Here is a 23,555-nt window from a genome sequence, read left to right on the forward strand (position 1 = left end):
CATTTTAAGTTCATGTTGGTAAATTTATTATGGTTTGTAAGAATCCTCAGGGCCTATGGAAGAATGCTTCAATCTCTAAAGAACTTGTATTTCCTTCTACTGGGAATAAAAGTTCCATTTAAGATTCTCAGATTACAGATTTCTCTAATTTAATCATTATCTTTTACTTATTCTATTATCCCAAGGCTTAAAAACAAACAAACAACCTTCCCTGCCATTGAGCAATGCTGATGCATAGTGACACCCCTGTGGGTGTCTGAGAGTAACTGTTTATGAGAGTAGCGAGCCCAGTGTCTCTTGTACCTGCTGGTAGTTTCAAAACGTGGCTATGCGGATCACAGCCCCATACATAACCTCTGCACCACCAAGGGTCCTGACTCGGTTTAGACTCTCAATAATAGAACTAATGCCAGCAGCTGTTTTCCTAGAATCCCTCTTTCTCCCCTGGTTAGATTCCCAATAGTATGTTTTCAATTGGTAGAGGTGGATAAAGTATGTCTGGATACACTTCCAACAGTCTAGTAATACAGTAAAAAGAATTTCTCTCTAGGATCTAGTAAGTCTACTTTTTTTGGAGGTGCAGGAGCTCCAGTGTTCTCAGTAACCAGCCAGAAGCCCAGCCCTGTGCCATCATAATTATTATTAGACCTGGGCCCATTCTTGCCACCACTATGTCAATCTATCTGGTTGAAGGTCTTCCTCTTTTTGGCTGACTCTCTACCAAGCATGATTTTTCTTCCCAGGTATTAGTCCCTCCTGGTGACATGCCCATGCCCAAAGTACTTGTGACGAAGTTTCACCACCCTTGATTCTAAAGTGCATTCTGGCTGTACTTCTTCCAACACCAAAACAAACTGGACAACCCACTGCCATTGAGCAGTTTCTGACTCAGCAACAAGTTTTCTGAGGCTGCACATCATTACCAGGACAATCCCATCTTCCCCCTCAGAGAGGGTGGGTTTGAACTGCCAACCTTCTGGTTGGCGATCCAACATTTGCTAATGTCATCATGGCTTCTTTTTGCAGATACTCCCAATGTAATATAGAGTTTGATTTGACAGCTGCTTCCATGGGGACTGATTGTGGATCCAATTAAAATGAAATCATTAACAACTTCAATCTATTCTCCATTTAGCATAATGCTTATTGATCCAGGGTTGAGGATTTCTTTCTTTACATTGAGTTGCAATTCATATTGAAAGTCAGGCTTTAGTTTTCATCAGTAAGTGCACTTCAAGTCCTGTTGGCTTCCAGCAAGCAAGGCTGCGTCATCTGCACATCAAAGTCTGCTAACAAGCCTTCCTCTAATCCGGATGTCACAATCTTCCTCATAAAGTCTAGCTTCGCATATTATTGGCTCAGCATACCTACTGAATAAACGTAGTGAAAGGACACAATCCGATGACTACCTTTCCTGATTTTAAGCTATGCAGTGTCTCTTTGTTCTGTTTGAACAACTGCCTCTTGGTCTGTGTACAGGTTTCTCGTGTACAATGAAGTGTTTGGGAATCCCCATTTCTCAGTGTGACCCAGAGTTTATGATGACCCACCCAGTTGAATACATGCCTTTGCATAGATAATATTACAAGTACACATCTTTCTGATAGTCTCCGCTTTCAGGCAAGATATCTGACATCAGCAATAAAATCCCTCGTTCATAACTTCAGAATATGGCTTGAATTTCTGGCATCTTTCTGCCAATGTCCTACTAAAACCATTTTAAAATTATCTTTAGTATATTTTATTTACATGTGCTATTAATGAAACTGTTTCATAATTTCTTCATTCAGTTGGTTCACCTTTGGATCGCTTCTGTTCAGTTGGCTAAATAGCTGGCTCTCAAATTTCTTGGCACAGAATATATGCTAAGTGAGTATGTCCAGCACTGCGTCAGCTTGCAGAAACAGTCCAACTGTACGTATTCAGTTCCAATTACTTTTCACTAATGGCTTTAGTGCAGTTTGGCTTTTCCTTCAATCCCACCAGTTCTTGATCATGTGCTATTTCTTGAAATGGCTGAATATCAATCATCCTTTCTGGCAGTGACTTGGTGTATCCCTTCTGAGATGTAGTAAATTAATTTGATCCTTCTCACCCTAATCTCTTTGTAATGTATTTTAAATTCTAGCTTCGATGTCTGTGGTTACAAGGCATTTTGGAGGAACTTCTCTGTTATGCTGACAGAAAAGATTAAGGTGGTATGTATTCTGAGTTTCTACCTGACTAGAGGGTGTGAACCAAGCCACCACCTGTTGTTTCCTTGGGGATATGCTCTGCTGAAAGACAAAGCCACATCTCCATCAAAGCCATTCCTCTGTAAATGACCCAGCCATCTTGGAAACAGGAATTCTCCCGACAACCAAGGAAGAAGAGCCACCAGTGGAGCATGTTCAAGATCCACCCTACTTGAAGTAGGAGAGGCAGTAAAACCACATCACACCAAGACCAGAGGCTGAGGCAAGGGGACCCTGAGGTAGAGCAGAGGAGCAGTGCTAAAAATATGAGGCACAGCACTGGGTGGGTTTCCTGGTCCACGAGTCAATGGACATATGGCTAAGAGACTTAGAACTAGACCGAGTTGGCTGTGGACTAATGACTGCATCCTTACTGCTTTATGATCCTGGTTTGTGGTAACCTATCAACGTCCCTAAGAAAGCTCTTTAATCGTGAGTATTGCCTGTGAGTTCTGTGTGGCCAGTGCAATGGATTATTGAATCTGGCAGAAAAGTAGTGTCCTGGGAGGAACAACTCGTGTCAGAATGGGATGAAGAAGGATGAAGAGTAGAGCCAGGTCTGACCACTGCCTTACAGCAATTGGGTGGAATTGGATTCTCCTCCTGTTAGATATGCTCTTTAACTCACTGTCCAACTTCTTTGGATGTTTTCTATGTCATCCAATATTTTACCCACAGAAACCTTCAATTTTGTGCAACTAGAGGTTTGAATTTTTTCTTCAGTTCTTTCAGCTTGAGAAACGTCAAATGTGTTCTTTACTTTTGGTATTCTAGCTCCAGGTCTTTATACATTTCATTATAATACTTCACTTTGTCTTCTTGAACTACCTTCCGAAATGTTCTGTTCAGCTCTTTGACGTAGTTTCTTCTATTTGCTTCTGTTTCTCTATATTCAAGAGCAAGCTTCAGAGGCTCTTCTAATAACCACTTAAGTTCTTTCTTTTCTTTTTAATGCTCTTTCACTTTCTTCAGGTATGATGTTCTTGAGGTCATCCCTCCACTCAACTGGTCTTCGGCCTTTAGTGTTCAGTGTGTCAATCTATCCTGAGACCAACTCTAAATTCTGGTGGGACATACTCAGTATTGCATTTTGGTTCATGTGAATTTGTTTTTTGTTTTGTTCATTTTCTTCAGCTTTAACCTGAACTTGCATATTAGTGACCGATGGTGTTCCACACTCTGTGCCTGTCTCTTTTAGCTGATGTTATTGAGCCTCTCTGTTATCTATTTCCACAAATGTACTTGATTTGATTCCTGTGTCTTCTATCTGGTGAGGTCTATATGTACAGTCACAATTTAAGTTGCATAAAATAGTTTGTGTGATTAAAAAGTTGTTAAATTGTATAACGTTATCTCTACCAAGGCCCTATTTTTCAACTATGGCTCCTTCTTCTTAATTTCCAATTTTCAAATTCCAATCGCCAGCAATTACTGATGCAAATGCATGTTTGATCAATATCTAACTTAAGAAGTTTGTAGAATTCTTTAATGCAGTGGTTCTCAACCTTCCTAATGCTGCAACCCTATACTACAGTTCCTCATGTTGTGGTGACCCCCCCCCCCAACCATAAAATTATTTTCATTGCTACTTCATAACTATAATTTTGCTACTGTTATGAATCGGGTGACTCCTGTGAAAGGGTCATTCGATCGCTAAAGGGGTCGCAACCAACAGGTTGAGAACTGCTGCTTTAATGTATTTGTTATTGGCTTCAGAGGTTGATGTGTAGATTTGAATAATACATTAACAGATTTTCTTTTTAAGTATATCGATATCTAATCAGACAGCACTGTACTTCAAGATCGATCTGAAATGCTCTTTTAAATAATGAATCCGATGCCATTCCTCTTCAATTTGTCATTTCTAGCATAGTACACAATATGATTATCTGATTCAAAATGGTCTTAAACATAAACCAGACAAATATCAAAAAGAAAACTAGATACTAATATCCCCCAATATTCTGGTTCTGTTCATTGAGCTGTCAGTAAGTGACAATGTTTCGATGCTAGCCATAAGGTTTTCAGTGGCTAACTCCTCTGATGTGGACAGCCTATTTCTTCACAGTCTGTTCTTAGTCTGGAAGCACTGCTGGAACCTGGTCACTTTGGGTGATCCTGCTGGTATTTGAAATACCAGTGGCATAGCTTTCAGCATCATAGCAAGTGGTAACAAATTGTGAGGATGGCACAGATCTGGGCAGTGTTTTTCTATGTTGTACATGGGGTCACTAGGAGTCAGAACTGATTTAAATGCACCAAACAATAATATCCCCCATAAATACAGATGTAAAAATTCTTAACAAGTATTAACAAATATGTAGAACCCAGTAATAAAAATGATTATGCAACATTCACTTTTTTTTAGCATTTACTCTGAAGCTTTTGTTTTTTACTTACTTAAACCGTTTTATTGATATATACTTCATGTACAATTTAGTGGTTTAAGTATATTAAAAAGTGTTGGCCAATCATTAAAACAATCAATTTTGGATCATTTCCTTGTTCTTGTATCTATTATTATTATCTCCCCACTGCCTTTCCCCACACTCCCCAACATTCCCTAAGGATCTATTAACCTAGTTACTGTCTCTACAGCAAGTATAGTTTATTCCAGAGATACATGACTGAATCAGTACAAGGTTAATAAATGAATAGTCAGATGAGTGTGGAATCTAGACTCAAGAAAACCTGGTCTTGACTACCCATGGAACTTTGAGAAAGTCTGTTTTTCTGTAACTCAATAGTCTCATTCATAAAATGGAGACAAAATACAGGATATGGGAGTTTCAAGAGTTGGCACTTAAATTCTGTAACACTTCTCCTACAAAAGGGTAGCAGTCTGCTATCTCCCCTGGAATTTGGGTTATCGAATTGTTCAACCAAAAGATCACAGCAGAAGTGATAGTGGGCCTGGAGCAAAAAAAAAAAATTTTTTGTTTTGGAGCAAATTTTTAAAAACTCAACATTTCCAGTTGGCTCTCTTGAGGCACCCGCTCTTAGAACCCAGTCAGCATGCCATGAGTAAGTAACTTACGGGGAGGCCCAAGTCAAAAGAATTTGGGCCTTCAGCCTTGGCTGAGCTCCCGGTCAGCAGCAAGCACCAACTTGTTAGCCATGTGAATGAGGCATTTTAGAAGTGGGCTCCCCAGATCCCAGTTAGCTGACTACATGTGGAAAGAGTTTCCCCCTCTGAACCCTGGCCAAAGTTCAAATTCTTGAGCTAAGTAAGTGATTGGTGCTTTATTAAGGAAATCAATCAATAGATAGAACAAAACCCAAGATAATGACATCTTAGAGTAAATTGCTTACTAAATTTCAAGCACATTACTCCCCTCCACCAATTCAACAACTTTTACATTTACATTACTTATTTAAGCAATTGAAATTGAAAACATCAGAAATTGAAAAACTGATCTTAATCCCAAAGTCTTTTCACCCCAAATCAATTTCCTATAATTTAATATTTATATGTAAAATTGTTGTTTTTCTTTCTGCTTGAAAGAAACAGTAATCGACATTGACACTAAAAATAAACCACAGAAAGTCAATTTCTATTACTCTTTGGTGGATAAAACCGTAGCTTTTCAATTAAGCTTGTAGTTTTAGAGTTGTGTTTAAAAGTGAAGGCTCAGAGATTAAAACAAATATAGAAAATGGCATTTAAGGAGAAACGTAAACTTCATATAAGGGGGCTTCAAAAAGTTCATGAATAAAAACCCTATTTCTTTTTATTCCATTTTTCTTTTTTTGAGTTGGCAATTTAGGTTTTTTTTTAAAAATTGGGATTAATATATATATCAAATCATTCCATACTTCAATCATGTCCAGCAGAATTGTACATTTACTACCACAATAAGTTTCCAAACATTCTTCTATATGGACCCCTTGACGTCGTCACCCTTTCACCCTGTCATCACCTCTGTGCCCACCTCCCCCCAAACCCTTATTCCACTTGCTGACTATAAAAGTTCATCAGTCCTGGTTTCATACACCAAAAAAACAAAACATAATTACTACAACTTCAAGATAGTGACCCCACCACCAATGACATAACACTCCTGAGATACCCCCTAACATATACAATCAAAAACCAAACCAAACAATACAACCCCCATGAGGGAGGGGAAAAAATGAGCTGATGCCAGGGGCTTAAGTGGAGAGCAAATGTTTTGAGAACAATGAGGGCAATGAATGTACAAATGTGCTTTACCCAATTGATGTATGTATGGATTGTGATAAGAGTTGTATGAGCCCCTAATAAAATGATTAAAAACAACAACAATACAGCCCCCCAATACATAAGATTTTGGATACCAAATTAGGTTCAGCATGCATCATAGGGGGAATATGCTGGCAAGTTTTAACTGTTCAAGTCAGGCTTCTGCCTTTGGCATATACTCAACTCAGCAATGCACTCAGCAATGTCACCATTTAGGGACCTCTTTCCTTCTATCCTTCAATTGTGGATAGAAGCAGTTCACCGGAGGTTTAGTTCCTGTATAGTTCAACATCTGGGGTCTTAAAGACTTGTCCCCAAACAAGCAGCCACATAAGTGTGAGGTCAACTAAGTCCACATGGAAGATGCACACTATCATTAGTCATTGAAGAATTTTGAACCATATAATCCGAAGTCAAAGGAGGGACTTGTATCAGAGCCTGTATCAGAGCCTGATACAAGTCTGAGAATCTGGTTTGCAGAAGGCTATGGATGACAGTGGGACCCCAAGATCCATTGGTGGAACTATATAGGAAATAAACATCCACAAACTTTTTGAAGGCCCTTTTATACCAGAATAAATTAATACAAACTGCCAGCTAATAGGAATGCATCAATGACACACGATTCTGTTTTGGGATTTCAAAACACTGGAAAGTAATCCTATGAAAATGACATGACAGAACCCCTTTGAAACAGCTGGAATCTAGACACATTTTTTTTCAGTTTTACATTCAAATCAGATAATCAAATAATATTAAATTTGCAGCTTCACCATCCCTCGATTTAAAACTTACAAGCCTCATAAACAAACATAAGATTATCAATGTTGCACTGTACTAACAGTCAAAGGAACCGAGTCTCTCGGTCAAAGTCAAGTCTTGGCTTTATTTTCAATATGTTATTAATTTTCATACAAGATACCTTCTATACCCCCAAAAACCTCACTGTGATGGAGTCAATTCCAACTTACAGCAACCCTATAGGGCAGGGTAGAACTGCCCCTGTGGGTTTCCAGAGCCTCGTTTTTCTTCCACAGAGAAGCTGGTAGTTTCAAGCTGCTGACCTTGCGATTTAGCAGCCCAACTCAAAACCACTATGCCACCAGAACTTCTCTTCTATGTCCACATTTCAAAAACAAAAGGTCAGTAAAAAGAAGGCAGGAAGACTACCTCAAAATAAATAAACTGGAGCCGTCTTCTCTTGCATGGAAAAACTAAAAAAATTAAGCATAAATTTCCTCCCACTACTTAGAATACATGTACTAGAGAGTTATGTTGCTTCCCTTATAGAATCTCCTGTCAATTTGAGCAAAGGGGTGGAGTCTAGTCTGTCAATCAGGTCATAGCCAATGAGGCCTCTGTGTGGGCATGGCCTTCTCCTGAGGATTCTGGGAGCTCCCGTCTTCCTCACTGGAGGCAGGACACACAATCTCTCTTCTACACTTTCCTGTTGACAAGCCACATGGAGCCACACATGGAGCCCTTGAGATGCTTTCACCGCTAATGGATCCACACGACTTTCCATTCACAGGCCTGTGATCTTCCTGCATTGGCATCATTGCATGTGTTGCGGGAGTCTGAATAGGAATTTATGTACTAGTATTAGACATATGGGCTATTATCGGACTTATGGACTTGATCCGGACTGGGCTGGGATGTTTTCTCAATATACAATTACTCTTTGATGTAAAGCTCTTTCTTATACATATATGAATATCTTTGGATTTGTTTCTCTAGTGGACCTGGACTAACACAGTCTCCTATAGGGAAAGTATTGACGTGTACTATTTGCAATTTCCTCTGCATAGGTATGATGTTTTAAATATACAAAATTAGCTGAGACTCCTCCACCACATCCAACACACGTTTAAAGAGGGAAGGGATACACCAAAACAGTCATGGTAACAAGATTAGAAGTCATTTTTATTTTCATTCCATTTTTCTGTATTTCTCAGATTTTATTTAGTATCTACCTACATAATATTTTTATTTTTAACCATGTCCACAAGTTTTATAATCTAAAAATTAATCATCACACCAATATTACTCCATATCAAAAGGAAAAAGAAAACCTAATGTAATATATGTAAAAAAAATTAGGGGAAAATTTTGCTTCTCAAAAAACAAAATATGAAATACTGAAAACAATAATTCTATGACCCAAAAGAAAAAATGCCAAATCTTAAAAGTACATCAAGCATAGATAATAAATCAAATAAATCTAAGAGCTTATAACTTTTTCTGTATAATAAAATATTGCCAATAATGAATAAAAAAACTTCAAGAATCCGTTTTCTGTTGATGAAAATATAAGAAGGCCTTGAATTTAGACAATTCTCTTTTTCCTAGAAAAATTAATTGTAGCAATAGTCTTTATCATGGTCATTATTGCTAGTGACACACCTGCAGAAAATCTTTATTCACAAATAGTCATCATTATTTTCACATGTTTCTCCATTTGTATTACATATGGAGTTTTTAATATTGTATGGAAAAAATATTACTGGAATATTACAAGTCAGTTGTTTGAGTAGAGAATAATTATATCTTTAGTGATTAAGTTATACCCAAGAAAAGGAATGATTGAAAATTCAGAAAGGCAATACAAGAGATATAAACATTTGCTTTTGCAACCACTTATAAAATTGGAATAATAATGATGAATTTTACAAAGTTATGTACTCCGCTAATTTCCATTAATAAGTGGGCTGGAACACATCACATATTTAGGTTCATCTGTTTTAAAGAAAATAGACTCTGACAACCATATAAAGCTACCAAGAACTGACAAACAGTTCAATCCCTAAACTATTCTTGGTAACCAGAAACACATCTTCACTTGCTAACAGCACTGGCAGTGCTCCAAGAATTTGCTATGTAATAATTTATAGCAAGGTTCTTTAGTTTAAAGCTTGTAACCTACAGAATGCTATCAGTAGTCAATACAAAGAAATCAGACCTTGAGAAAGCAATTTGCCTCTAGTGACTATTCCTAATAGCATAGTAGCAAGTCTTAAGGAGAAGGTCCCCCCCAACGATTTTTTCCATCAAAATTACTTTGAGAAATATACATTTATACAATTAAACACCAAAAGATGTGACCTGTATTTTTATAGCCTCCTGAAATAAAGTTAATAAGCTAAAACAAGTAAAACTGTCCAAGTGGTTTAAGTAAATTAGTATTTTCTAACATTCTGAAAGATTTGCTTCTTCTTCTTAAGGTTTGCTTCTTTTAAAGACTAAATATTTCCCCTGAAATTGTCTCCACCATTACCTTAAGTAGGAAATGGTCCACAATTTAAGTATAAATAGTCCAAGAGAAAATCAATTCAGTTTTGTTATTTTCTTGTTCAGTAGATTAGTAAAATTTGATTTCCTGGATTTATAGTCATTTAAAAATTGACTTAGTTGTTTCAAATATATTTCTCTGGGTTTCAGTTCCCCAAAATTAAATGAGGAGAAGTGCTAAATGACCCCCAACTATTAACATTCCATGATGTAATAGCTACAGATTTAACCATATAAAACCATCAGTATTAGACTGTTTCCCACTCACAAAAATGGTAATTCCAAATGGTGCAACCTATTATTATATTAAGTTTTGGTCCCCTTGGGTGGCACTGCTAGATAAGTATTGGACTCCTAATCACAAGATCAGCAGTTCAAACCCACTGGCCACTCCAGGAGAAGATGAGGCTATCAGATTTACAGTATGAGAAACCCTATATAGGGTTGCTATAAGTCAGAATAAACTTGATAACCTATAGTGGGTTTGTACTGTTTTGAGTATCACTCAGCTTTAGTATTCTTAGAGCAATGTGCTTACCTTTATCATGCAAGCCAGTGATAAGGGATGGCTCTCGATTGCCAAAGAGGATTGAATGTCCTTCAACAGAAAATATATTTGTTTCCCTCATCATTCTCAAAACATTTGCTTTCTACTTGAGCCCTTGGTATCAGCTCATTTTCTCCCTCCCTCCCTTCTCCCCCCCCCATGAAACCTTGATAATTTATAAATTATCATTATTTTGTTATATCGTACACTGTCTGACGTTGCTCTTCACCCACTTCTCTGTTGTCTGTCCCCCAAGGAGGAGGTTATATGTGGATCCTTGTAATCTGTTCCCCCTTTCTCCCTCACCTTCCCTCCACCCTCCCGGTATCGCCACTCTCACTACTGGTCCTGAGTGGTACATCTGTCCTGGATTCCTTGTGTTTCCAGTTCCTATCTGTACCAGTGTATACCCTCTGGTCCACCCGGATTTGTAAGGTAGAATTGGGGTCATGATAGTGGGGGGAAAGCATTCAAGAACTAAAGGAAAATTGTATGTTTCATCATTGCTACATTGCACCCTGACTGGCTCGTCTCCTCCCCACGGCCCTTCTGCAAGGGGATGTCCAATTTCCCACAGATGGGCCCTGGGTCCCCACTCCACACTCCCCCTCATTCATAATGCTATGATTTTTTTTTGGTCTTTGATGTCTGATACCTGATCCCTTCAACACCTCGTGATGTCACAGGCTGGTGTGCTTCTTCTATGTGGGCTTTGTTGTTGCTCAGTTAGATGGCCACTTGTTTATCTTCCAGCCTATAGGACCCCAGGCGCTATATCTTTTGAGAGCCAGGCACCATCAGCTTTCTTCACCACATTTGCTTATATACCGCTTTGTCTTCAGTGGTCATATGTCGGGATAGGCTGGTGTGCTTCTTCCATGTGGGTTTTGTTGTTTCTCAGCTAGATGGCTATGATTCTACTTGTTATCCTTCTATTTGGATCACAGTTTTTACCACTTGTCTACTGTGTATCAGATCCTGTGCTACAACAAAATGATATATAACATACAGATCTTCCAGTGAAGAACTTTTAGTCTGGTGGTATGTGCTAGTTAGGTTTCATGTCAACTTGGCTAGGCTAGTGTCCTCAGTAGTTTGGTAGTAAGGCCTCCCCCCTAATATGACCTAACATAATATAGCACGCAGTTGTTTGAAGATTAGGTTGGAATGCAACTCCTAACTCAGGTCATAGCCAAGAGGTGACTTCTTCTTGGGTGTGTGGCTTACTTCATTTTATATATATATATATACACACACATATATGAAATATATAAATATATTTATGTGTATACACACACACACATAAAATAGATGCTGTGAAGAACTCCCTTTTTTCTTGCTGGGCTTTTGGGACTTGGGTTCGTGGCCTGCCATATTGCCTATGGGCCCTGGCAGCTATCAGTGGCCGGCCATGTTACCTGCCAACCTTGGATTCATTCAACTGAGTTTCCATCAGCATCTTCCTGCTTCGTGGTGCCCCAGCCCCAGAAGCTACACGAGTCAGTAAAAGTTTCCATCTTAAAATCTAACACAGACTAGACCAGATCATAGCCAAGCATCCTTGACTTTCCTCATTGGCTGTAGAGCTGCTCTACTCAAAGGATTGTTTGCAAACCAGTGCCAGTTAACAAACTTCCTTCCCAAGCTACACCAAAAAAAATTATAGAAAATGAGAATAAATACCTAGAAATTTTTGTAGGAATCTTATGACATTTTTATGTTAATTAAACTAAATTATTTTTAATTGGCATTATATTTTACATATCTGTGTGTGTGTGTCTGTGTATGGAAATTTAAACACACATACACACACAAACTAGTCCTTATCAGACACAATTTAAGAAGCAATGCACCTGAAGGTAAACATATTGGAAGGTTACGTTGTCTTTGCAATTTAGATCAACCACATTTGAAAGTATCAGGGGGTGTCCAGTTGCCTACTGATGAGCTTTGAGTCTCCACTCTGCACTCACCCACATTTACAATGATATGATGCTTGCTTGATACCTGATCCCTTCGACAGCTCATGGTCACACAGGCTGGTGTGTTTCTTCCATGTGGGCTTCGTTGCTTCTCAGCTAGATGGCTGCTTGTTTATCCTAACTTTTCTTATTGGAAAAAAATAGTTCTAATCTTTTAAATTTTCTCAACTTACACAATTTAGCAATTTGAAAACTCTTGACAGAAGGAAATTACAGCCATAGTAAGGAGAAGTAACTTCATTCCTTACAAATGTATGTAACTCATCCAGGTTTCACCACCTGTGAGGCCTCTAAGGCCTGTAAAACTCATACACAAAGTTCAACCTTATTTCACTTGGCACAACAAAAAACGGAAGAGAAATCAGATGTTTTTAAGGCAAATTCAATTTTTCCCATTACTAGAATATGTAACTGGCTGATACTTCTTAGCATTACTGCCATATTTCCATGTTAATCTAATATATGGGCCTGTTTTTGAAGAACTTTACACACTTAAAAAGAAGGAATGAATTGGTTTTATACAGAAAATGTGCCCTTAAATGAATTCATCAAAAACACCTGTGAATATTTCCTGTGCATCTCCCCCAAATGGGTGTCATAATGCTAACCCCTATACTTGTGGATGTAATCCTGTTTTGGATATGGAGTCTTCTTTGTACTGTCAATTAGATGATACCCAAGTAGTAGTTGCAGCAGTAGAACTAGTTGGTGGTGCTAGGTACCATGGAGTCAGTTCCAACCCATAGCAACCCTATGCATAACAGAAGGAAACACTGCTCGGTTCTTAGCCAGCCTCACAAGTGTTCCAATGCTTAAGCCCACTGCTGCAGCCACTGTATCAATCTATCTCATTGAGGGCCTTCCTTGTTTTCACTGCCCTTCATGATGTCTAAACTTAGAGACTGGTCTCTCCTGACAATGCATCCACAGTACGTATGTAAGATGAACGCTTGCCATCCGTGCTCCTAAGGAGCACTAAGGCTGCACTTCTTCCCAAACAGATCAGTTTGTCCTTTTCGCACTCCATGGTACTTTCAATATTCTTGGCCAGCACCACAATTCAAACGCATGGATTCTTCTTCAGTCTTCCTTATTAATATCCAGCTTTCACATGCACATGAGATAATAGAAAATACCATAGGTTCGGTCAGGCGCACCTTAGTCCTCAAAGTAACATCCTTGCTTTTCAATACTTTGAAGTCTTTTGACCTCTTTCAATATTCTAATGAGGTCTTCAAATAGGGTGGGTCCTAAATCTAATACCTTTGAGTTATAAAAAGAGCAGATTAGCCATAGGGGAGGAACCCTACTTGACACAAAGCAGATGAATCTATAAGCTCGGCAACTCCAAAGATTGCATCTTATTAGAAGTTGAAACAGATAAAGGCTTTTCCCCTACAATCGGCACCCATACCCAGCAAAAAGCAAGCAAGCATTCCCACAATATTCCTTTATATTGCAAGCACACATGTTCAAGATCTCGTCATGGGAAATTACTAGGTCTTAACTGCCAAACCACTCAGAATCCTGGCCCAACCAAATGACACAAAACCTTGATGATCACATCCATTAATATAAACTTCCTTTCCCCTAAATTCCCTATCTAATCTCTTTGAGTTGTTGATGCTAATTGGAACCCAGGTAGATAAATCTTAAAAGAGAACAATGTTCCAGGAAGATATTCTTTCTTTTTTTTTTTAGGAAGACATTCTTTACTAATTAAACTAAACTATTGGTTAGTTTGAAGGCTTGGGGGAAATTGTTGGCTTAAGATTTAAACACTATCTCAGGGCAATAGTATCAGGGGTTCAGCTAACTCAAAGTCTCCACACAAAAAAATAATCTAGAATTCTTCACATTTAGTAACAAGTCTGGTGGATTTTTCTGAACTCTATCCCTAGCTCTGATAAACTGTAAGATGATATCAAGAACATCATAAATGAAAAAGCAAAAGGTTATTAAAAAGACAAGGAAGAAAGAAACAACCCAACTAAAGGTCAGAAGAGACCCTGAAATTTACTCTTAAATGTAGAGTAGTTAAAAAACAAAATGGAAGAAATGATGAAACAAAAGAAAACACAATTTCCAGGGAGGAGATGAGCCAGTCAGAGTGCAGTGTAGCAACGATGAAACATACAATTTTCCTCTAGTTCTTTAATGCTTCCTCCCCTCCACTATCATGATTCCAATTCTACCTTACAAATCTGGCTAGACCAGAGGATGTACACTGGTACAGATAGGAATTGGAAACACAGGGAATCCAAGACAGATGAACCCCACAGGAGAGAGTGGCGATACTGGGAGGATGGAAGAAGGGTGGGGAAGTAAGGGGTAACCGATGACAAGGATCTACATATAGTCCCCTCCCTGGGGGACGGACAACAGAAAGCGGGTGAAGGGAGACATCAGACAGTGTAAGACAGGACAAAATAATAATAATTTGTAAATTATCAAAATAATAATAATTTATAAATTATTAAGGGTTCATGAAGGAGGGGGGGCGGGGAGGGAGGGGAAAAATGAGGAGCTGATGCCAAGGGCTCAAGTAGAAAGCAAATGTTTTGAGAATGATGATGGCAACAAATGTACAAATGTGCTTGACACAGTGGATGGATGTATGAATTGTGATGAGTCGTCTGAGCCTACGAGCCCCCAATAAAATGATTTTTAAAAAAGAAGAAAACAATTTAAAAGAGCAGATCCAAAAGACAAAGAAAAGTATTTAATGAAATGTACTAAAACCTGAGTAAGAAAATCAAAAAGAAAGAATACTCCCAGCACATCTCAAAGTGAAGACATAATTCAAGCCTTGAACTGTAATACTTAAAGGAGTCTATGGGCAAAATATTGAAGGACACAAGAAGCACCCAAAAAAGATAAAAGAATACAGAGCCAAAAAAAATTGGTTGGCTGAGCATCAACCACTTCAAGAGGAAGCATATGATCAAGAACTGATGGTACTGAAGAGGTCCTCGTTGCACTTGGGGCATAAATGATAAACAAAGCTCCAAGAAGTGATGAAATGCCAACTGAAGTGGTTAAACAAGCTGATGCAGCAATGGAGGCATGTGGAAACAGGTCTGGCACACAGGGGAGTGAGGCAGGGGAGTGAGGGAGGCAGAGTCACCAACCGACCAACGTGTGCACCGGAGACCAGGCTTTGATGGCGCAGATCTATTTTATTGTTATCTTTACCCAGTATATATAGGGCGCATAAGCCAATCAATTGTTACTGCGCTTACTTCCTCGTTCTAAAACTTATCCTTATAAGGTTATAAAATTGAGCTAATGAGGAAGAGGCAGGTTTTGGCTGTAGGCTAGAGCAAGCAGAGGAATGGGGAAGCTTACAGAGCTGACTAGGCTCGGAGCCATTGTGTCTCACCAGTGTGCTGGGATCCATTGTAAAAGAGAGATAATATGCAGCTTCTCAGGCCCACTTGAGAAGGCTAAGCAACATTCTGCGCTTTCTACGCCATTCCTCCTTTATGCATTCTAACTCCCAGCCATCACCCACACAGAGGTACTCACTAATCTACACCAAGAAACTTGGATGACCCTTATTTGACTAACCGACTTGAAGAGATCCATGTGTAACCACTCCAAAGAAAGGCGGCTCCACAGAATATAGAAAATACCCAGGAATATCATTAATATCACATACAAGTAAAATTTTACTCAAAGTAATTGAAAATCTACTGCAGATGTACATCAACAGAATTGTCAGAAATTCATGACGGAATCTTAAGAGGAAGTAGAATGCGGGATCTCATTGCTGATGTCAGATGGATTTTTCTGGAGACCTGAGAATACTAGAAGGATGTTTTATGCTTTATTGACTATGTAGATCATAGTCATTATTTTTTGTTTTGACTGTGTGGATCATAATAAACTATGAATAAAGCCTTCTAGAGAAAGAGTCAGAGAGCCAAGGGCTCAAGAACTCTCAGTACAACAGAGGGCCAGGACTCATCCTTGAAACAGGGGTACAAAGCGCAATTCTACATACAGAACGATAGAACACACAGCTTCCTTTTACTATTGACTTCAAGGACAAAGGCAACTGGACTTAAACTTCCCAGTCAGGATGTTGAAGGCATTCGCCCTGTAGAATATACCTACTATTTAACAACTATCTCATTATTCACATTTATAAAAAGAGTAGAAAAAAACCTCTTGTGACTATTTGACATATTAAGGATAGTATGTCTGACAGTATCAAATGCTAAAGCTGGCTCTGATAGCTAAGGTTATGTGTCAACTTGCAGGGCCATGATTCTTAGTGGTTTGACAGTTATGTAAGGATGTAATATGGCAGTTACACAATAGACCTAGTCATTCTCCATTTTGCGATCTGATGGGGTCGTCCTGTTTTCACATAATGCTGATTTTCACAAAATGACCTGGTGTTTGAAACCTCACTATGATGTTCAGTGAGAAGTGGGTGTGATATTTATGGCCAAGAGACCAGATTCATAGTGACTGCAGGGTGCATACATGAGCCTATGAGGAAATTCACTAGCCCTCAAGCGCTGCCCATAACCACAAAGCAGATAATCAACCATTGATTAACTAACTTTTAATATGAATGACAGCCAAGTAGCACCAAAGACTTGAAGAAAGCCTCCAATACTCAAGGCCAACACGAAAACATATGAAATAAAAGGAGATCCAGCATCCTCTGATAGACGTGGGACAATTGACCGTTGTTCTGGTTTGCACTAGGATGCGAAAGAATAAAAAGTCCCTGCGCCTTCTGTCTGTCTTTGTGGTGGATCCAGATTGAATGAGCGATTACATAGCCAGTGGGAAGGTAGGTGTGCTCCCACAGCGGCTCCCACTAGTACTGATGCAGTCTTCCTTTCTCCGCAGGAAAAAATAAAAGATCATTTAAAAGATAAAAAGCTCTTGAAAATTAATATCATAAATTAGTACCTAAAAGGAAAACAAGTACTGACAGCTATTTTTAATGGAATATTAGAAGAAAAACAAGAGTAAGAATGCCTAGAAATTAATGATAGTAGAAATGAAAAATTCAATAGCAACGCAGTTAAGGAAAGCTTCAGAAAGCAAGGCCAAAAAGCAAAAATAAACTAGATGGAAAGAAAAAATGGGAAAATGAGAGGAATCAATTCAAGAAGAAATAACAAGAGTATTGTTAACCTGCCTCGGCTTTATAAAACTTGAGTTCTGGTGCATCAGATACACTCAGTGCAATACATCATTTGATTTCTTAACTGTTGTTGCCAAAGGCAGCTGACTGTTGATCCAAGTAGAATAAGCCTGCTGACGACTTCATGGTTTTTCTCCTCCACTATCTTGTTTATCAGTCTAGTTTGGGAGAATTTTTGCCTTCTTCATGCCTAGGCATACTCCATACTGAAGGCTATAATCTTTTAATTTCATCACTAAGGGCTTTGAGTCATCCTCATTTTCATCAAGCAAAATTGTATCATCTGCATCTTATGGGTTGCTAATGAATCTTCCTTCAGTTCTGATGCTTCATCCTTCTTCACATACTCTAGCTTCAGTGAAAATGAGTTCAGCTTTCGGACTGAGTAAGGTGAAAGGATATAACCTGCTGTACAGCTTTTCCGATCATAAACCATTCCAGATCCATCTTTGCTCTGTCTGAACGACTACCTGTCTTCTTAAAAATATGGTGAAAATAAACATAACATCTCAGTAATTTCTACATGCACAATTCTGTGACATCGATTACATTCTTTAAGAGGTGTAATCTTTTCCAAATCATCCCACCGGTATTAACATAAGCTCATTAACGTCTAAGAAAAAACTAACCCTTTCATGTCTGGTAATAACCTGGTTTCTCTATATCTGCTTATTTCATATATATGAGATGATAAGGTGTGTGCTCTTTTGTGACTGACTTATTTTTGCTAAGTGTAATATTTTCAAAATTCATCTATGCATCGGGACTTCATTTTTCTTTATGGCTGAATAGGTAGTGGAGAGAGCAAGCTTTCTCAGTTAAACTCTGGTAGGGCACCCCTTGCTGCCCTCCAAGAATGAGCAGGTGTCTCACAGAGTCTTTGTTGTGACTGTTAGGTGCTATCAAGGCTGATGGACAAAAGATCGAAACACTGCCCGGTCCTGCACCGCTCTCTCAGCCGTTCTTAGGGCTGAGCCCACTGTTGCAGCCACAGTGTCAATCCATCTCGTCAAAGGCCTTCCTCTTTTTCACTAACATAGGATTTAACAAGTCTAATCCTAGATGTATTGTTGAGACAGGAAAAACAATTCCTCCCCTCCGTTTTCCTGGCCTTTTTCTCACCAATGTGTTTTCTTAAAACTTCTTAATAAGCCCCTGTGATCCTCATGGGTCCTGAGAGAAACTCTACCAAGAATACCGCTGGGGAATCCCTCCAAAGTGGTTACCTTAACTTTTGGAGTTGAACTCTATTTTGAATTTAAATGGTCCAGCCCACCCTCCTCCTGATTGGACCTTTCTTTTTCTGAAGGCACCCTAATGAGACTGAGACTACTGTATCAGTAAAAAACCTGTCTGCCATCATTCACTGCTTACAGAGACATGCTTAAATGTATTTTGTTTAGAATAAGCCCACACAGAGCTGAAGCCCCAGTGGCAATACTTTTTGACTCACCCTCATACACCACGCCTTGTTTGTCCAGTCACCTGCTGATGGACATTTCAGTTGTTTTAACTACTGTGACAAGTGCTGTGATCAGCGTGGATGACAAGTTCCCGTTGTGTTCCTACTTTCACGCCATCTGGGGCTATCTCAAGGATGGGAAGGGTTAAATCATATGCTAGTTTGATGTTCAATTTTCGTTTAGGAACTATCAGACTGTTTTCCAGAGTGGCAGTACCATTTCACATTCCCACAAGCTATGGATGAGGGCTCCATTTTCTCTGCTACTTCACCCAGAAATGGTTCCTGATCCTTGTGCCTGCAGAACACCGACTCCCTAAAGGCTTCCTTTAGGTCAAACAACAATCTAACTCAAGAATGTTTTGCCTTGGGCTTTGTGTTCTTCTAAAAAAAATCATGTGTGTGTAGTTTCGACAACAGAAACTCCAAACGTCAGACAAGAGCGATGTTTAAGAGTAAATCAGTAATTATATGAATTGTTTTTCCAGAGAAATGTTGCACGCCTTGTTTCCATGACAATATATAATTACTGGCGATAAGATGGGGTGTAAGAATCACTGGGAGTCTTTCTTCTGTGGAACACTTCTGGCTCTCTAGTCAGACTGTTGCCCTGATTTCCAAACCGTGTTTTAAATAAATGTCAAGTCATTTATTTCTATTGACTCATAAGGATTTTTATTTTAACAAGTCACAATTGGTTCACTATTTCCTAAAGCCTAATGAGCCAGTGACTAATTCACTACCCCCTTCTCTACTGAAGATCCCTGACATTCTCACTTAATTGAAGTTTTCAGTTCATAACTTGAACTCTTTAGCCTTTGAGGAGAGAAAAATAAGTTTTATTTACTAGCACATTCCTTCGTTTTAATAGACTAAAAGGACACCAATCTGAAGCAAAATTCAATTAGAATGTGGGGAGGGAAATTCCCTGGGTTGTGATTTCTAAAACAGCAGCAACCGACAGCCCCTTTAGGGAGCCATCCCAACTGTCCCACCCAAAGGGTAAGCGCCAAACTCACTGCCGCCGAGCTGATGCCCATTCATGGTGACGCTATGGCACAGAGTGGGACTGTCTCTGGGTTTCCAAGGTTGTAACTTTTTATAAAAGTCGAAAGGCTTATCTTTGTCCCACCTAAAGGATAGGCCTACTAGTAACTATTTCTCATTCCCTACTATCCAACACAGACAGCCCAAATCTACTGCTGATGCTTACACTGGAATAAGATATTCTGGCACAAACCTTTTAAACAAAGTTGTTTATTCCCTTATTCTTCCTTGCTTCTTCAACTCAGTGCCAACCTCTGCTGTGGCTAAATTGAACCAAAAACTTTAAAAAGGTGGCAGAGACCATAGTACCAATAGTTCTTTCACTCACCTGTCTTCTTTGAGTTCTGAGCACAGAATACAGCTGCCAACGTGGGTGGTGGCTGACTCTCCAGGCCATCCAGACAACTGAAACTACCACAAGGAAACGCCAGGACTGCGAGCATTCTTTTATCTCCATCCATTGGAGCTATTGCATAAACTCTACCCAAAGAACTCTGCCGATTCAGACATTATTGCCAGAGAAGAATTACGAATGCAGACAGAGAAAGAAGAAAAAAATTACGGCCACTCTGGCAAAAAGGGAGAGAAGGCCTCTTCAGGAGGTTTTCGTTCCCATCATCAAACAGCAAGAGAAAAAGATGAGTTTGGCCTCGACTGTGCTGCCTACAGCTTTTCATGTGTGGTAGATAAAAAAAGTGAAAGAAAATTTAAAATAAAAAACAAATGAGAAAAAAATCCTTTCCGTTAAAGGGATCTTTTACTTTATTTATAACCTACCAAACTTTTATTTGAAAACAACATAATCAAACATGATTGTGAGATATTGGGGTTTTTATTCCAGGAAAATGGAGAGGTTTATTTCAAGGACCCAGTAACATATAGTCTGTCTCCCGAACTGATTCCTAAGATACTGATTTAAAATAAAAATAACGGAAACTGGATCCAGGGAGAAACAGGGTTAACTGCATACAGGGTTATCAAAAAGATAAGAGAATTTCACTATATTATCAATTCACATGTTTAGATACACATTTAGTAGATGTTTATTTCCTGGACTCATTAACACCCTGGGTCTTAAAAGCAAGCAAGCAAACAAACAGCTACCACTGACTCTGTGGCATGTGTGTCCTGGCAGAATTGTGGTTCATAGAATTTCAATGACTAATATTTCAGAAGTCAATTGCCAGGCCTGTCTTCAGAGGGACTTCTGGGTGGACTCAACCCTCCACCCCTTCAGTTATCAGCCTAGTATGTTAAATCCTGGGAGATGCTGAGCTGAAAGAGTCCAAGCTCTGCCAAGCAAATCCCAAGTTGCAATCTGCTGATGACTCCTGGGATCGGGAGGCAATATAATAGGAGGCAGACAAACCAGATGCAGGATCCAAATCCAGCAATAAGAGTGAGCCGGCTTTCACATACTGTCAATTTACACTAAAAGTAGGCCACACCCCAAATGAAACCTCCCTCAGTTGTATTAAGAACCAGATGAAGGAGGTGGTACTCCACCCTCTTCCTCCTACACTCGTTGGCTGTGTCATATAAACCCATACACAATGACACCGAATGCAGGAGGGTCACAGGCCAGTGGGTAGAAAGTCTTTGAAGCCAGTGGCAGTGTAAGCATCTCAGGGCCAGCAGGGGTCTCCTTGTGGCTTCTCCAGCACCTAGGGCTATATCAGGGTAAGTCTATGTGGCTTCTCCTCAGGGATGTCTCACTGGAAGTGAGCCTTGCCAGCTGAGGCAGAGAACTAGCTAAGGCAGCACCACACTACTAGTCCAACTATCAGAGAGCAAGGGACAAAAGAACTGGAAAGATGAGGCTCATTGAGCCATTTATCTCTCTGCCCTTCAATTAATCCCACATGTGTTTATCGGTCAGGTTGGCAGAATAAACCTTAACTATCACAATAATGTATGATCTGTGATTGGATCCTAGAGTGAACCAGTCTTGAAGAAAAATAGTCTAGGGACAATTAGGGGAATTACTAATTATTGTTATTGTTAATTCTGTTGGCAGTATAATCACATTGTAGACACATAATAGTCTTATAAATGCATATTAATGTACTGTATTTTAAAGTGAAATATCAAGACATAGAATTTAAAATATGTCAGTAAAATATGCCATTGTTAAATGAGAGGAAGACTATACTATTCCCAAAGGTCTCTGAGTGGCAGAAAGTTTTGTTTGTGGTGGGCTACTAACTGAAAGGTCTGAAGTTTGAACTCACCCAGCAGCAGCAGAGAAGCCTGGCAATCCGCTTCAGGTTGCCGCTGAAACTCCTATGCAGCAATTCTACTCACCACATGGGGTTGCCAGAAATACAGTCCGTGGTGGTGATAAAATAGTCTAGATTTTTTGTTTGAAACTCATCATAAGTCCAATTTTTTCTTTCTACCTTTAGAAAAACGAAGGCACAGAGACTAAGTGATTTGCTCGATATCACATATTTTCAGTAGCATGGCTGAGATTCTATCCAGTCAATTTAGCTCCAAGTTGAGGCTCTAAACAACGCGATGTCTACACCACAGCTTCTAAAACCAGGGGTTCCAAACCCATATGGGGCTAAGGTCAATGAACATGGCAACAGCAAAAGGCTTCTGAGCATATAATGGCCCAAACGAACTCAAAACCAAAGGCAGAGTGAACTTGAGGTGCTTCTGGCAGCATTTACCCATGGTGCGCATTTCTCAGGTGAAAAGAGAAGTTTAAGAAGCTAGTCTATGCAACACTGCATTCCACAGAGGGCAGTCTGTAAGTCACTAGTGATTGGGTGTGGGAGGAAGATGAGGCTTTCTGCTCTTGAAAAGAGTTACAGTCTCGGAAACTCAGAGGGGGCAAGTTCTACCGTGTCTTATAAGGCTACTAGGAGTCAGAATTGCGTCAACAGAGTTTTTGTTTATTTTTTAGAGTTCTTGGATGAGTTATGAATAAGAGATATGAGGCTTAATGAAGACAATTCTAATTAATATTTGGCAAGCACTAAAACAGTGGCTGGCATACAGGAAGAATTATGTAGTATTAACTATGAGAGACCACTTGTTCCCCAGAAACCTATGATGGATACTGTTGGGGCCTGGGGGAGAGAGAGGAAGAACAGCAGGAATTTCATATAGAAATTCTGAACTAAAGAAAACAAGTTTCTTTACCACAGACTGCCTGTATTTAATATGTTTATTTTCCAATCTTGTCACAGAGTACGCTTTAAAAAAAAAAGCGAAAAAAACATTGTATGGAACAAACTGAGGTTTCCTGACTTAAATAAGGAAAGCACAATCTATTATAAGACATGATATTTCAGTGATTAGAGTGAAAACCACAATCAAATGATAAATCAGTCATGTTCTACCAGACCAACACAATGATTCCTTGGAAAGGTTTGTTATCAGCACACCTTCACAAATGGCCTTTCTGAGGTCTGCTAACAAAGATTACTACTGGCTTGTCTCTGCCCTTTCTCCAAGGTCGGAAGATCTAACTTCCGGAGATTCATTCTGAGGTCCCTCTTCCCTACCAGGGCTACGGGAAGCCCCTCTCTACAAAAAGCATCTCCTCTAAAAATCAAAGCCATTTGTTTAGTGTAATAAACAATTTGGTTGGTA

At 39.3% G+C, this 23,555-nt stretch overlaps 1 protein-coding gene and 1 non-coding gene across 2 annotated transcripts in view; one reads left to right on the plus strand and one right to left on the minus strand.

Moving 5' to 3' along the window:
- COMMD1 (copper metabolism domain containing 1) overlaps positions 1-23,555 on the minus strand; it is a 150,233-nt gene that overhangs the window by 103,377 nt on the left and 23,301 nt on the right. The window lies entirely within an intron of this gene.
- On the plus strand, positions 16,943-17,072 carry LOC115870921. Its single transcript, XR_004046999.1, has one exon. It is a non-coding gene; the product is annotated as a small nucleolar RNA SNORA31 (small nucleolar RNA).

The sequence above is a fragment of the Echinops telfairi genome, unplaced genomic scaffold, assembly GCF_000313985.2.
Source record: "Echinops telfairi isolate 266 unplaced genomic scaffold, ASM31398v2 ScPeMD7_2573;HRSCAF=3158, whole genome shotgun sequence".
Taxonomy (NCBI): domain Eukaryota; kingdom Metazoa; phylum Chordata; class Mammalia; order Afrosoricida; family Tenrecidae; genus Echinops; species Echinops telfairi.